Genomic DNA, 14309 nt, shown 5'->3' with positions numbered 1-14309 from the left:
TATTTCAGAGGACTAGTTGAAGGTGCTTAACTAGAATAAGAACTTGCCTTGAGTTTAGCTAACCATCGAATTATCCGAACTGACTCTGTACCACACATCTTGTTCCAGTCATATGGTAAGCTTTATTATAGAAAATCATTACCATCGTATCTATGTCAGTTGAATGTTCTAATGCATGCTTATTAGGAGTATCATTAGTATTATATCTCTGGTACTCGAATTCCTGTACTGTTAAATGTGTATATTTCTGATACTGTTTCATAGTAGTTCTATTATTAGGTTTCAATTTACTGTTTTCAAGTTTACCTCTTTTTTTTTTATTCTTGGTTATTTTACTATTGTTATGCTGTTAAAAAATTGTAAGTTTTATGTTACTGTACCTGCTGTGCACCGCCTTGGGTGAATCTCTTCATAAAGGCGGTTAATAAAGCCCAATAAATAACTAAAACAAGGTAAGGGGCTAGCAAAACTGGGAGGCCAGCTGGCACTTTAATTCACTCACACCACACTTCTCTCAAAGAAACAATCTAGAGTGGGGGTTCTTAAACAGTGGTGCCTGTATCCCAAGGGGTGTGGGAACAAGTCAAATGGGGTGTGGAGAAAGGTCTTAAAATCTGAGGCAATTTATTGAAACTTTCTAGAATAAAGGCAGTTATTAGGACAATTATTGGTAGTATTAGTGATATCTTAGCACTGTTAGTGGCTAACAACGCAGTGCTACTGAACCCAGTACTTGGGGTGCAACCAGCCAGTCGGGTTTCCAGGATAGCTACAATGATTGAAGGGAAGATGCACAGAAGTCCGACGCTGTAGGAACAGCACCAGAAAACACTGACAGAAACAGCGAATCTAAATTACCGACCGATGCTCAACACTGTCAGCATGCAAATTATACGCACGCTGTTAGTGTTGAACATTGGACATTAAAGGAGGAAGGTGCCTGGCGCAAGCCCACAAAAGCTGAGCAGTAGGCACACCTCTTGTTAGGTATAGGACACACACACACATAATACATTTGCATGGCATATTTCCCACACATGTGCAGATTTTAAAAAATGCTAGCAGACTGCTCCACTGAGAAGTTGCCCTCATGCAACAACAGCTCCAGACCTGCCGGAAAATGTTAATGTTAAAATTAGGGGCTCCTTTCTGTGCGTTGCACAGAATGCTCATTGTAATGCATTTACATAGCATTACCGGTGGCTGCTACCGCGAATGGTAAAAGCGATACAAAACCCTTTGTGCATTAGACACTGAATAATGGCTACAACCAGTCTAAATCGATAGTTGCAAGAACGGTAAGCTTTGAGTATTGGGGCCTGAATATGCATGAGAAAGATTTGCATGCACTGAATCCTTGGTATGCAAATCTATCTCGTGCATTATGTATTGTGGATATTCTGAAAACCACATGCAAAGTGATGCACATTGGGAAAAATAATCCGAATCATAGTTACCTGATGCTACCTTCCACCTTAGGAGTCAGTACTCAAGAAAAAGATCTAGGTGTCATAATAGATAATACCTGAAATCTTCTGCCCAGTATGCAGTACTGGTCAAAAAAGCAAATAGGATGCTAGGAATTATTAGGAAAGGGATGGAAAATAAGACCAAGAATATTATAATGCCTCTGTATCATTCCATTGTGCGACCTCACCTTGAGTACTGCGTTCAATTCTGGTCGTCGTATCTCAAAAAAGATATAGCGGAATTAGAAAAGGTTCAAAGAAGAGTGACCAAAATGATAAAGGGGATGGAACTCCTCCCATATAAGGAAAGGCTAAAGAGGTTAGGGCTCTTCAGCTTGAAAAAGAGATGGCTGAGGGGGGGTATGACTGAGGTCTATAAAATCCTGAGTGCAGAATGGGTAGAATTGATTTTTCACTCTTTGAAAAAGTACACATACCAGGGGACACTCAATGAAATTACATGGAAATACTTTTAAAACAAATAGGGGAAAATATTCTTTCACTCGAAGAATACTTAAGCTCTGGAAATCGCCGCCGGAGGATGTGGTAACAGTGGTTAGCATAACTGGGTTTTAAAAAGGTCCATAGTCTGTTAATAAGATGGACATGGGGGAAGCCACTGCTTGCTCTGGAATTTGTAGCATGGAATAGTGCTACTAACTGGGTTTCTGCCAGGTACCTGTGACCTGGATTGGCCACTGTTGAAAGCAGGATACTGGGGTAGGTGGACCATTGGTCTGACCTAGTATTGCTATTCTTATGTTTTTAACCTGGCTGGCTGGGTGTGCCCCAAAGACTGGGCTGAGAACCAGTGAGTTAGTGACATAATAGCTGTCAGCAGTCACTAGTGGACATGTGGTTTACGAGCAGGGTATGAGGGTTTCATTGATCAGTTAAAGGTGCAGGAACCAAAAAAGATTAAGAACCATTGGTCAAGTATAGCATATATGTTCCAAACCAAGAACCAGTAATTTCAGGCAAAACAAGGAACTTTTTCAGGTGCAACTATGTACATGAAATGTATCTTGAAAAAAATTTCCCCCTTACCACTGTATCCTCAGCAATATCTCTGACACTCCCCTCTATCTCCTCTGGGCTCGGCCCCAGAGGGAACTTCCTTGCCATTATGGTTCCTTCTATTACAAAGTCTTGAGCTCACTGAGCATCTACTCTCAGTCCTTTTATTAGATTCCTTCTCCTGGAATACAGTTTCTGACCCTGGGGATCAGATGGTTAAGGCTTGATCTTGATTTCTCTTCCTCCACTATCTCTTTGTAGCACTGGAGGGTGGGAAGTTGGTTCCCAATTCCAACTTCTTCAACAAATGCAGCAGCTTTTGCAGGCTCTGGTGTTTCTTTTCCCTTGTTCCTTTCTCCAGGTTCTCTGGCCTGAGTGGCCAGGGACCCTCTCTCTCTTGGAGGTAAGAGCCAAGCCTCATCCCCTAGCAGTATCCTGGTACAACTGCCAGGGACTGTGAGACAAAGACAAAGACCCTCCCCCTTTTCCCTCCAAGGGCTGGTTGTCTCAATCTATTAGTCAGACAGGGAAGGTACAGCCCCTGTTCTGGAAGTTGTTGGGGTTAGTGAAAGGTCACAACTGTTTCTTGTTCTGGTACAGTGCTGAAGGTTCTGGTACTGCCGCAAGGCAGAGCTCAGCCATCTCTATAATTAGAAAGATGATACTTTTCTTTACAAGGGTCAATTACAGATTTTCATCAACAAGTGAGTGACCCTCAACCTATCACTAGTTAAATTATAGTCCTTTTGCAGTTCATTGTCAAACAAATTCACTAAGTAATATGAAAGGACTTATTTATTTATAAAATTTATACCCCCGCCTATATTTTGGTGGATTACAATACATTCAGCATACTTGTTCCCTTATCAGCTTATTACTGAAGATTCCGTACTCAAACGGAATCTTTGTCTCTCTGCAACTGTAATGTTATGTCACATATAGAAGGCTGATTTTCTATTTTTTCACTATCTTGAAGAACCCGTGTTTGAAACGTAAACAAAAAAGGATCCAAAGGACCTTGAGAAATCCCAGATGATTTTTCTCTAACCAAAGAGTGATCAGGAGGCAAAGATCCTATTTTATCAAAATAACACCACAGATCTAATCTCCTGATGAAAGGGTCTACATTATAGACTATGACTTCCAAAGACTATCAAGTTTCATATTAAATATGATCTTACATAAACAATTATGCTCAATCACGTCTAGCTAGTTATACACTGAACAATTCCACTGTAAGTTATTACTAATTAATGTTAGCTAGTCTTTTGATAACATACTGTTAAATGTAAACCGCTTAGAACTTGTTGGTAAAGCGGATTATAAATGCCAAATTAAATTAAATTAAAAGGGTCATGGCCACATCCTGGAGTAAAAGATAAGCCCTTAGATAAGACAGATAGTTGACAGCGTGTTTGCAGTTCAGCTGAGGATGAAATCCGTCCTAGTCTGCTTTGGGCTCTCCAGGATGACTGAACAACACCACTGTATAGACACCACAGGCTCTAACCTCTCTGTGGCCCTCTGCCTCTTTCTCCCCCTTTCCCAGTATCCAATCCCTCTGCCCCAACCCCAAAATCCACTCTCCTGCTTCCTCCCCATACCTCCTTCTCCCCTTCCTCTGCCTCATCTCCTTTTACAATATTCATTTACCTCTTTCTTTCTTTCTTCTTTCTTACTCTTTCTGCTCGACTAGCTCCATATTTCCCTGCACATTCCCTTGCTTCTCTGCCCCCTCCTCACATCCTAAATCAGCCTTCCCCCCCCCTTACCTCTATCCCCACCCCCAGCAACTGCCAGTGCCAGCCTCCTCCCATCCCAACTCTGGGCATCTGCCATCAACAGCTCCCATCTCCCAACTCACGTCTGTCACCTCCATCCCAGCATCAGCCTCCTTTTCCCACCTCCACCATCTTCCAGCATAAGCCATCCTTTCCTAACCCCAACCGCTGTGTCAGCCATCAGCCCCCTCCACCCCATCTCCCTCCTGCCCCCAGTGCTTCTTCTGTTGCAGAACGGAAGGAGCTTGTTCCTTCACTCCAACTGCTCTGCCTGTCTCTGAGCCGCCTCTGCCTCCAGCACCCTAGGAGTTTAGAATGCAAGTACATCCTACACTTGCAATTCAAACATCATGAGTGGTGTGATGGCAGAGCCAGCCCGGAGAAAGGAAGAGCAGCAGGAGAAAAGGAACAATGTCCCACCATACCAATTTGAATCACTTAAAATTTGGATGGGCCGGGAGTGGCCAAGATGATGACATGACTCCATGGTGGTAAGACCGGTGTTGGATTTCTCCAGCTGTTCCTCTTTTTTCTTCTGTCAAGTGCCCTTTGATGGATGCCCCATATGAAGAGGAAGGGGTTAGTAAAGGCTGCACCCTCACCGGCCACGGCATCATCCCCTGTTCAGCAGAGGATTGACTGGATGTCACGGTTGTGGCCGTGCCCTTATGTTCAAACCTACTGTTTCTCTGTATCTAGCTCTGTGACCTCTTCAGTCTGCCTTTTTCCCTATTGTTGTTCTTCCTGTAAGCCAAGCCTCGCATTGGTCTCCCTGCTTCTGCTTCATTTCTTACTTGTGACATCAGCAGCCTACTCCTTTATAAGGACCCAGGGAGCTTTCCTACATGGCCTTTGCAAGAGGTCTCTTAATCTTGTGTTACCTGTTTAGAGCATTTCCCTGCTTGGCTTTGTTCCTGAGTATCTTGCTCCTGAAGGTCTGTTGTTCTGTGTTTCTTTGAGTCTTGTGTTTCAATGCTTGATTTGTTTCTGTGTGTTTGCTTTTGTACCTTGATCCTGAGAGCCACACCCTGCCCTTCGTGTCTGTATCTGTTTAACTCTACCCTTGGCTCCTGCTTTTAGTCTAGCCCTGCTTTTGACTCTTGCTATAGTTAAGCTCTGTGTTTAAGCCAACCTCTGTGTTTAGCCAAGCTCTGTTTCTGTATTCCCTGTTCTGTTTCCTGTTTATTTTGAGTCTGTAGAAGCCAGCATCATACCTGATTACTTCACTGCTATCCAGCTGTGGGTGCTGGTAAGCACATTGCTTCTTTGTTTGTTTGTTTGTTTGTTTGTTTGTCTTCCCTTAGTCTGCTTAATCCTTTGCCTGCCATGTTTGCTTCCTGGCTCTTGAGCTCTGTTTCTGCCAAGTTCTGTTCCTGTGTGTGTTTGAGCCAGGTTGTGCTCTATGTTTGAGCTAGTTCTGTCCCAGTTTCCTGCTAAGCCAAGTCCCTTTCAGTATCCTGTTCCAGTCAAGTCAAGCCCGCGCCAGAATCCGGTTCCAGTCAAGCCAAGCCTGTTTGAGAATCCTGAATCCTGTCCCTGCCTTGTTTATTGTTTTGCTTCTGTTATGCTTGTTGCCTAGCTCCTACCCTGTCTTGCCTATCTAGTTGTGCTTTGTCTTGTCTCTTTCAGTCTAGTCCTGTATGGATCCAGTCCTTGCCTTGTCTTGCCCTTTTCTGGACCCAGTTTTAATCTACTTCCGTGTTTTGCCTTGTCTTGCATTTCTGGGTCCCAGTCCCAGTTTTAATCCAGTTCCGAGTCTTACCTTAAGTGGGTTCCAGTTTTGGCCTTTGCCTTCTTTTTCTTGCCTCGTCTGGATCCGGTTCTTGTGTTGTCCATTGTGTTTAGTTACCTCTGTCCTGCCTTGTTGAATCTGTTTATCCTAGTCCAGTCTGTTCTGATTCCTGCCTGTGCCAGCCCATGTGATTTGTCTGCCAAAGTTCTAGCTTTGGTCCAAGGGCTCACCATTCCTGACAGTTGTGACACTGGAATGCCACCGAGACCCTGACATTTAAGACCAGAGAATGAAGCCTGTGGTAGGACAGAATGGAGGAGCAGTTTCCTTAGGGCATGAGATCACCTTATCACCTTTAGATTCCAATCAGCCACCATGTCTGCCGATGGCAACACTGTGTTGAAGCCCAGGCATCAGAATTCACGGCACTGAAGGCTTCAGGTGGGGGTGAAGCGCTGGACGGCGGCTTCCACGAAGAGGAACGCAATGGAGCAGCAATGATAGTTGTAGTTCCTGCTGTGATTACTTTGGATATAAACTGAAAAAGCTTTGCAACTCTACCATGAAGAGATCTACAGAAGAGGTAACCTCTTTGGTCTCTAAAGTTGAAGTCTTAGAAAAGACAGTGGAGAGAGTGAAGAGTGATTGTTCAACCCAATTCCAACAAATCCAGGGAGAGATTAAAATACTCAGAGACTTTAAGAATGTGATGGCGAACGATAAGTTACTTATGCCTAGGATAATTGAACAAATGGAAAACTACAACAGGAGGCTTAACTTTTGACTACTAAATTTTCCTAAAACCCCCAATATTTTGCCTCTAGACATGTTTAAAAAGTATGTAACTGAAGTTTTCCTCAGAATCCATTCCTCCATTAACTTATAGAGCAAACAGTCTGTGTTCAACTTAATGACTGGCTAGAAGACAGAAATGTGGCGTAGATGCACACAGATGCACTTAGGTGCTAGGAGTCAGAAAGCCGAGGTTTCATTTAACAGACTTAGGATTTGCCTAGGTGTTAGTACTGCTAGACTTCTCAGAAGCTACTGTTAGATTTCTCAGAAGCGTTTACAAAACTACAGAATTACAGAAACTATTACAAAATTAATCAAATTCATTTTAACTCACAACTACTTCCACTTTAACAATGATATCTATCTGCAAATAATGGGCACTGCGATGGGCACCAGGACAGCACCCCAATATGCCAACCTTTTTATGGCTGAGCTGGAAGAGACATTTCTGAATACACACCAGACCAAACCTCTAAAATACTACCGGTACATCGATGACATTTTTATGATTTGGACGGAGGGTGAAGAAACTCTGAAACAATTTTATTCTGCATTCAATACATACCATCCTACAATCAGATTCAAAATTGACTACTCCCCAGAAAAAGGTCAATTTTTTGGACACCACGGTCTCAATCAGTGATGGCTGTATACAAACATCTATATACAAGAAACCCACAGACAGATGCAGCTACCTCCACAACTCCAGCTTCCATCCTTCACATAAAAAAAGATCCATCATTTACAGCCAAGCCACAAGATACCATCGTATCTGCTCTGACCCAGGGGACAGAGACAGACACCTTAAAACCCTGACTGAATCCTTCAAACAGAAGGGCTACAACCCCAAAATAATCTCCAAGAATATTGCCTCCTCCCTCAAAACACCCAGGGAGAATCTGCTACAGTACAAAAAGAAAAAATCCACAGACAGAATCCCGCTTGTAGTGACATACAATCCAGAGCTGGAAAAACTGAGGAAAATCATAAGAGATCTACAACCTATACTCCAGGAGGATGAATTACTGAAAGAGATATTCCCATCCCCACCAGTACTGGCCTTCCGACAGCCACCTAATTTAAAACACAAGCTAATCAGAAGTAAACTTCCTTCACAGACAGAAAAGGAACAGAAGGGCACACTTCCCTGTAATTTATCCAGTTGCAAACTATGCCAAAATATTTCACAGGACCCCAAAGTCATCCACAAAGAAAAGATATTCAACATAAAGGGATCTTTCACTTGCTCATCTTCCAATGTGGTATATATCATTCAGTGTAAAAAATGTAACGAAGGATGCTATATTGGAGAAACAGGCCAGATGCTTAAGACAAGATTCAATTTACATAGACATCATATGAACAATACTGGTGCCAGCAGGGTTCCCACGCCTGTTGGCCAACATTTTACAGGACCAGGACACTGTACCAGTGATTTCACAGTGAGAATCCTCAAAGGTAACTATAAACCATACAAGAACGTAAGACCTTTGAAGTCAGAATGATTGACTATTTTAACACCCAACAGAAAGGACTTAACAAGGATTTGGGGTTCCTAGCCCATTATAAACCATAAAGCTGTATGTCTCTGTTGATCACCCTCCCCTCACCTATCCACACCCACCCTGTTAGAATATCAATGATATGCTTTGATGTCCCCATGCATACTTCCTACCCACCCCCCTCCTCCCACCCTGTCAGACTGTCATAGTAATGCTTGAATGTTTTCACTTATATACACTGTCAGCTAGCACATTTTCTTATTTCCGATCTGAGGAAGAAGGGCAACCTTCGAAAGCTAATCAAGAAATGTATTAAGTTATGTCCAATAAAAAAGGTATCATCTTATTTTCTTTTCCATGTTTTATTTTGTTTGATTTCTATTGATAATCAGAAGCGTTTGACACTGTGGATCTCATGCTAACACAACTGACAGAAATAGGTATCAATGGAACAGTACTTACCTGGTTCAGATCCTATCTATCAGACAGGCAACAATCCATAATGTTTGGCAACAACTCATCACCACCATGTGCACTGACCTGTGGGGTACCACAAGGATCAATACTGTCACCTATTCTGTTCTATATATACCACAAGCCACTATCTGAGCTGACTCGGTCAATGGACACTCAATTCTACATCTACGTAGATGGTGTGCAGCTACTCATACCCATTGAACTTGACTTACCTAAAGCCTTGAATAAACTGATTACCTGTCTACCATCAATTCAAGAATGGGCTAAACACAACAAACTTTGCCTGAACCCAAGTAAAACCGAGTTTCTCTGGGTCCCTAGCACAAATGGATACATACCTGACATCAAAATCTCTTCTGGGAAGTACAAACTCCCCCTCAAATAACAAGTCAGGAACCTTGGAATACAATTAGGTTCAACACTTACTCTGATTCCCCAAATCCAAGCAAACTTCAAAAGCTGCTTCTACTAATTGCGACAACTACGCTGCCTCTGTCCTTACATCGAGAAGGTAAATCTTATCCCAGTTGTGCATGCCATGATAACATCAAGACTGGATTACTGCAATGCACTATACAACGGTCTGACTACAAAGGACATGCACCAGCTTCAATTGATTCAGAATGCTGCAACAGGACTCATAGAAGGTTGCAAGCGACGTGACCACATCAATCCATTTTTACAAAAACTTCATTGGCTACCAGTACAGTACAGGGCTAAACTTAAAACTCTATTTCTGATCTTCAAGGCCCCTAAAGGAAATGGCCCGGAGTACTTGAAGAACAGGATGACCCTCTACACACCTCCAAGGGCACTAAGGTCCTCTCAAGAACTATCACTAACCACACCCTCTCCAAAGACATTATACGATGCAGGGGCGTAGCCACGGGTGGGCCCGGGTGGGCCTGGGCCCACCCAATTTGGGGTCAGGCCCGCCCAGCTACTAAAGCGCTAACCTGGAAGCCTCTCCTCTGCAGAGGAGAGACTTCCAGGTTAGCGCTTAGTAGCGCAAGGAGATTGTTGAGCGGCAGCCGGTAGGCAGCGTGTGAGAATCGCTGCGACTGCGAGCGGAGCCTGCGACTGGAATCGCTGTCAGGAACACTGCTGCTGGGCAGGCCTGCAAGGAGGGTGAGGGAAGATGAGGTGAAAGTTGCTGCAGCTGTACGGGGGGGGGGAAGGATGATGGGGAAAAGATGTCGCATGGGGGAGGGAAGACGGGGACAGCAGCTGCACAGAGGGAAGGGAAGATGGAAAGAAAGATGCTGCACAGAGGGGAGGGAAGATGGAAAGATGAGGCATGGTTGGGTGGGTGGGTGGGTGGGAGGGAGGGGGGAGATGCAGGTGGAAGAAGGGAGAGATGCAGCAAAGGGGTGGAGGGGTGAGGAAGGGAGAAGTCTTGGCTGTGTATGAGGTGGAGGGGAGGGAGACATGCTGCATAGAGAGGGGATAGGTGGTGAGGGGGAGAAATGGTGGGCATAGGGGTGGAGAGGAGGGAGAAATGGTGGGCATAGGGGTGGAGGGAAGGGAGAAATGTTAGACATGATGGTAGAGGGGAGGAAGGGAGAGATGCATTGGATCAGAACACAAGGGAGAGGAATGTTGGACATGATGGTAGAGGGGAGGAAGGTAGAGATGCTGTATGGGAAGGGGAGAGAGATGTTGGACCCAGAACACAAAGGAGAGGGAGAGAGAGATGGTGGACAGTGGGAATGAGAGGGGGAGACAGACATGGGGGTGGATGAGCGGGAGGGAGAGGTACACAGTAGGTGGTGAGGGGGGAAATGGGCCACGGGGGAGAGGACAGGAATGAAGAGAGAAGGGGCAGGAAAATATAAGGCTACCAGGGTGGGATGGGGAGGCGATCAGATGCTGGTTAGAAGGGTGGAGGGAGGAAGATGATGGGAATGGTGGAACCCTGTGGGAGAGGCCAAGAGGGGGAGGAGGGGGTGGCAAGGAAATGAATGATAGTGATTACAGAGGGTAGAAATATGGTAATGGGGAGTAGATTAAAGATAAAAGAGAAAGTAGAGATGGGGAGGAGTAAGATGGGGAATGGGAGAGCTAGTGGGTGAAAGAAGAAGATGGAAATTTGATAGGTAGTTGAAAAGTAAAAAGGAGACGAAGAAGGGTGAGAGAGAGGCAGAAAAGAGCTAAAAAGGAATGATCAATATGTCAGAGGCAGGAATAATGAGGGAACAGATAGGAGAAAGGAGAAAAGACTATGGACTGCAGCCGCTTGAAGAAAAATTAGCAGACGACAGAGAGGAAAGCAGAAAAGAGAAACTGGAACCAGCAAGATGGAAAAATAAAATGTCCAGACAAGAAAGGTAGAAACAAAGCATTTTATTTTGAATTTTTAAATGGAATATGTTAGCTTTTGGAAATGTGCATGGGAAATGGCTTTCTATTGTGTTCTGTAGAAAAGGAAATGCATCTCTGTTTTATGTCTCCAGTGTTGCAGTAATGCTATGTTTAACTTCTTAGGGTTCCCTTTCAATTTTTGTCTAAATATTTTTATTTCTAATTTGTGATCCCTTGTTCTGTATTTGGTGAGGGTCTGTTGGTATGATAGTAATGGCAGGTGGGAGATTGGAGGGGAGGCAAAGAGGAGAGGGAATCGGGGAGGGGAGCCCTCCTTTATTTTCTGACCTGGGCCAAGTAGGTCTAACACTAGTCCTAACCCTTGCTGTATAGCTGGTGAGGATTCCCAGGCATCCAGGCATCCCCAGCTATGGACCTCCTCCAAAGGCGGCCAGAACTTCCTTCTACCAAACTCTAGCAACAGCATCCTTGAGCCATCGACAGCTAAGCATGTGTGGGGTGCTTGCATCAGTGGCTTAGGGTCATTGCTGCTGCCTGCCAAGCTTGGTAAAAGAGAGTTCTGGCCACCTTCAGAGAAAGTCTTTAGCTGACTAAGCTTGAGGATCCTCATTAGCTAAAGTATTTATATTTTGAGGTGGAGAGAAAATTTTGTGCCCACCCACTCTGGGCTCAGGCCCACCCAAATCTGGCTGTCTGGCTACGCCACTGATATGATGTGATACCCAGTGTTGCCAGGTGGGCGGTTTTACCGCCCAATTGGGCGGTTTTCCGCGACCCGCCACGGGAAATTTTTGCCCGCAGCGGGTTGCGGTTTTTTGGGCTTGTTTTGTGTCTTTTGGGCGGTTTTTTGAGCGTTTTTTTCGGCCGCGGGGGGTGGGGTTAGTGACGTTTTAGGCGGGGGCCAATGATGGGGGAGGCGGGGCCGATGACGGGGGCGGGGTTGGTGACGGCGGGGGCGGGGGTGATGACACGGGGTTTGAGTTTGGGCGGGTTTTGGGCTGGATTTGGGCTCGTTTGGGTGGGAAAAAAATTTTCCACCTGGCAACCCTGGTGATACCTGCAAGCGAGCCTTCTCTGGAGTAGTCCTCCACACTCTGGAATGCACTGCCTGACAGGCTCCGCTTAACTCTACTTCAGGAAGCAGGTGAAAGCTTGGATCTTCAATCAGGCCTTTAATGGAAGAAGTAACTAACTTGTTGGTCTCACTCACACACAGAAGGAGTGACACGGGCTGCACATTCTGCAGCAGGACATATTTATCCACTCCTACCCTAGTAGATATAATATTTAACCATCTCTCTGACCTCATGTGCAATTTTCTTTAAATTAGTCGCCTTACTCTCTGACTGGAGATGGGAGGAAAGGGGGGGGGGGCAGGCCGCAGTTGAAGTTTCCGCATTACAGCTTTCGAATTCGGAAAGTTAATTATACGTTTGCTATAGACGCCTGATAGATATCCGCTCGCATATCGCTGGAGCATTCTGCCAACTGAAATCTTTTTCTGCACAATGAATGTGCTGAACATGCGTTCACATGGTAAGTGACACTGTGCCCGGCTGTCTCCCCCACCTCCAGCCCATTTTCTTAAACATTTGGAACTCACTACCCAAAGACCTGAAAGTCACAGAAAACTACTTACAATTCAGAAAAAAAAACCTGAAAACACATCTTTTCAAGAAGTCTTTCCTCCCTGAATCTGCCTAATCCCACACCACCATACATCATGAAACTTTCAGAAATGGAAAACAATAATATTAACCTCTCTCACAATATGCTAATGTATCAACCTAAGCATTTATTGTACTTTCCGTATTATGTACTAAACTTCTACAAATCTAAATTTTGTAACCGCCTTTTTAGCAATATGTAAGCAACATTGAACCTGCCATACTGTGGGAAAATGTGGGATACAAATGCAATAAATTAATAAAATAAATAAATAACTAGCTATTAAAAAAAAAATCACACACACACAAAAGCCAAGGCGCACGGTGAGATAGGGATGGAGGAGAGCCATAGGGGACAGTGCAAGGGGTGACCCCAGGTGGCAGCCGAGAGAGGCTGGGAAAAGACTTCTCGGCAGGCCGGGGCACATAACAGCCTTATGAAGGGAGATTGGAAGAAAGGCAAGAAAAATCAAATGACCCCGTCTAAATTGCTGCCTAGTTACCTCCACAAAGACCTCGCCTCGGTTACTCAGTCAGACAAGGATAGCAGAGTGGAACTTGCAAGGGCCTCTCATCATCTGATGAGAGTGAGACCCTCAGAGCCAGCGCCCCCTCCCCCTCCCCCTCCCCGAAAACAGGGCTGCGGCAGCAAGCCACTGATCTATGCCCAGGGACATCTGAAGAGGCTGCAGAAAATCCCGGCTGTATGTCAAAGCGTATTAAGATTCAGTTTAGGCATCTAATGAGCAGGACAGAATTATCTCGTGAGCCGCAGAAAGCATTCTATTGTTAGTTCCGTTTGTTCTGTACTAGATTTTTGTATCCCGTTAGCTAGCAATCGTTCATAAGGCTTACCTTGTTACAAAATGTGAAAGGCACGCAGGCCCACATGCATCCTTCCCGATTTCTTTTCCTGTCTCTCTGAACGCTCGTTGTCTCTATATTATTTGTCCTTTTTCTTTTTTTTTTCTTTTCCGCTGCTTTCTCAGGCTAAAGCGTATCCTTTCGCATTCTGCTGCCTTTGCTGGAAAACGAGGGAAATATCCCGTTGTCACCTCTAGTGGTAAAGTGAGGGATTACACTTTGAATTGGAAAGATTTAGAAAGGGCTGCAAATAATACATTTTAACCTTTAATACTGCAAATATTTGACATCCCTGCTAACAAGTTGAAAAGTGCATACTCACATTGGGACACAATGGCACGTTTCTCTGTCTGCAAAAAGCACCTTCAAAAACGCGACACAATTCCTTTAATGATCAAAGTCAATATTCCAATATTGACCCGACACGGGCCGTATTTCGGCGCACAGCGCCTGCGTCAGGGGTTTGCATAAAACACAAATAACTTAAATTAACACATGAAAAATCATAAAAACACTAAGAAAGGGGGTATGGACAATGCATATGATAATACTCAAAGTGATAAATTATAAAACAAATGCTTCTAAAAAAAAGCTTGTTTGTTTTATAATTTATCATTTTGAATATTATGATTTTTGTGTGAGTGTTTAATTGAGGACTGATATATGTGGAGTTCTTGGGTTGT

General features: G+C 44.4%; 1 protein-coding gene across 1 annotated transcript in view; it reads right to left on the bottom strand.

The window, feature by feature from the left end:
- The window catches only part of B4GALNT1 (beta-1,4-N-acetyl-galactosaminyltransferase 1), a 367142-nt gene extending 353456 nt beyond the window's left edge, over nucleotides 1-13686 (bottom strand). Inside the window, exon 1 of the mRNA XM_030196595.1 lies at nucleotides 13618-13686. The gene's annotated coding sequence lies outside the window, so the exon portion shown is untranslated. The remainder of the gene's footprint in view (nucleotides 1-13617) is intronic.
- Between the last annotated feature and the right edge of the window lie 623 nt (nucleotides 13687-14309).

This window comes from Microcaecilia unicolor, chromosome 3 (assembly GCF_901765095.1).
Source record: "Microcaecilia unicolor chromosome 3, aMicUni1.1, whole genome shotgun sequence".
Lineage (NCBI taxonomy): Eukaryota > Metazoa > Chordata > Amphibia > Gymnophiona > Siphonopidae > Microcaecilia > Microcaecilia unicolor.
This window is presented reverse-complemented; position numbering and strand designations above follow the sequence as displayed.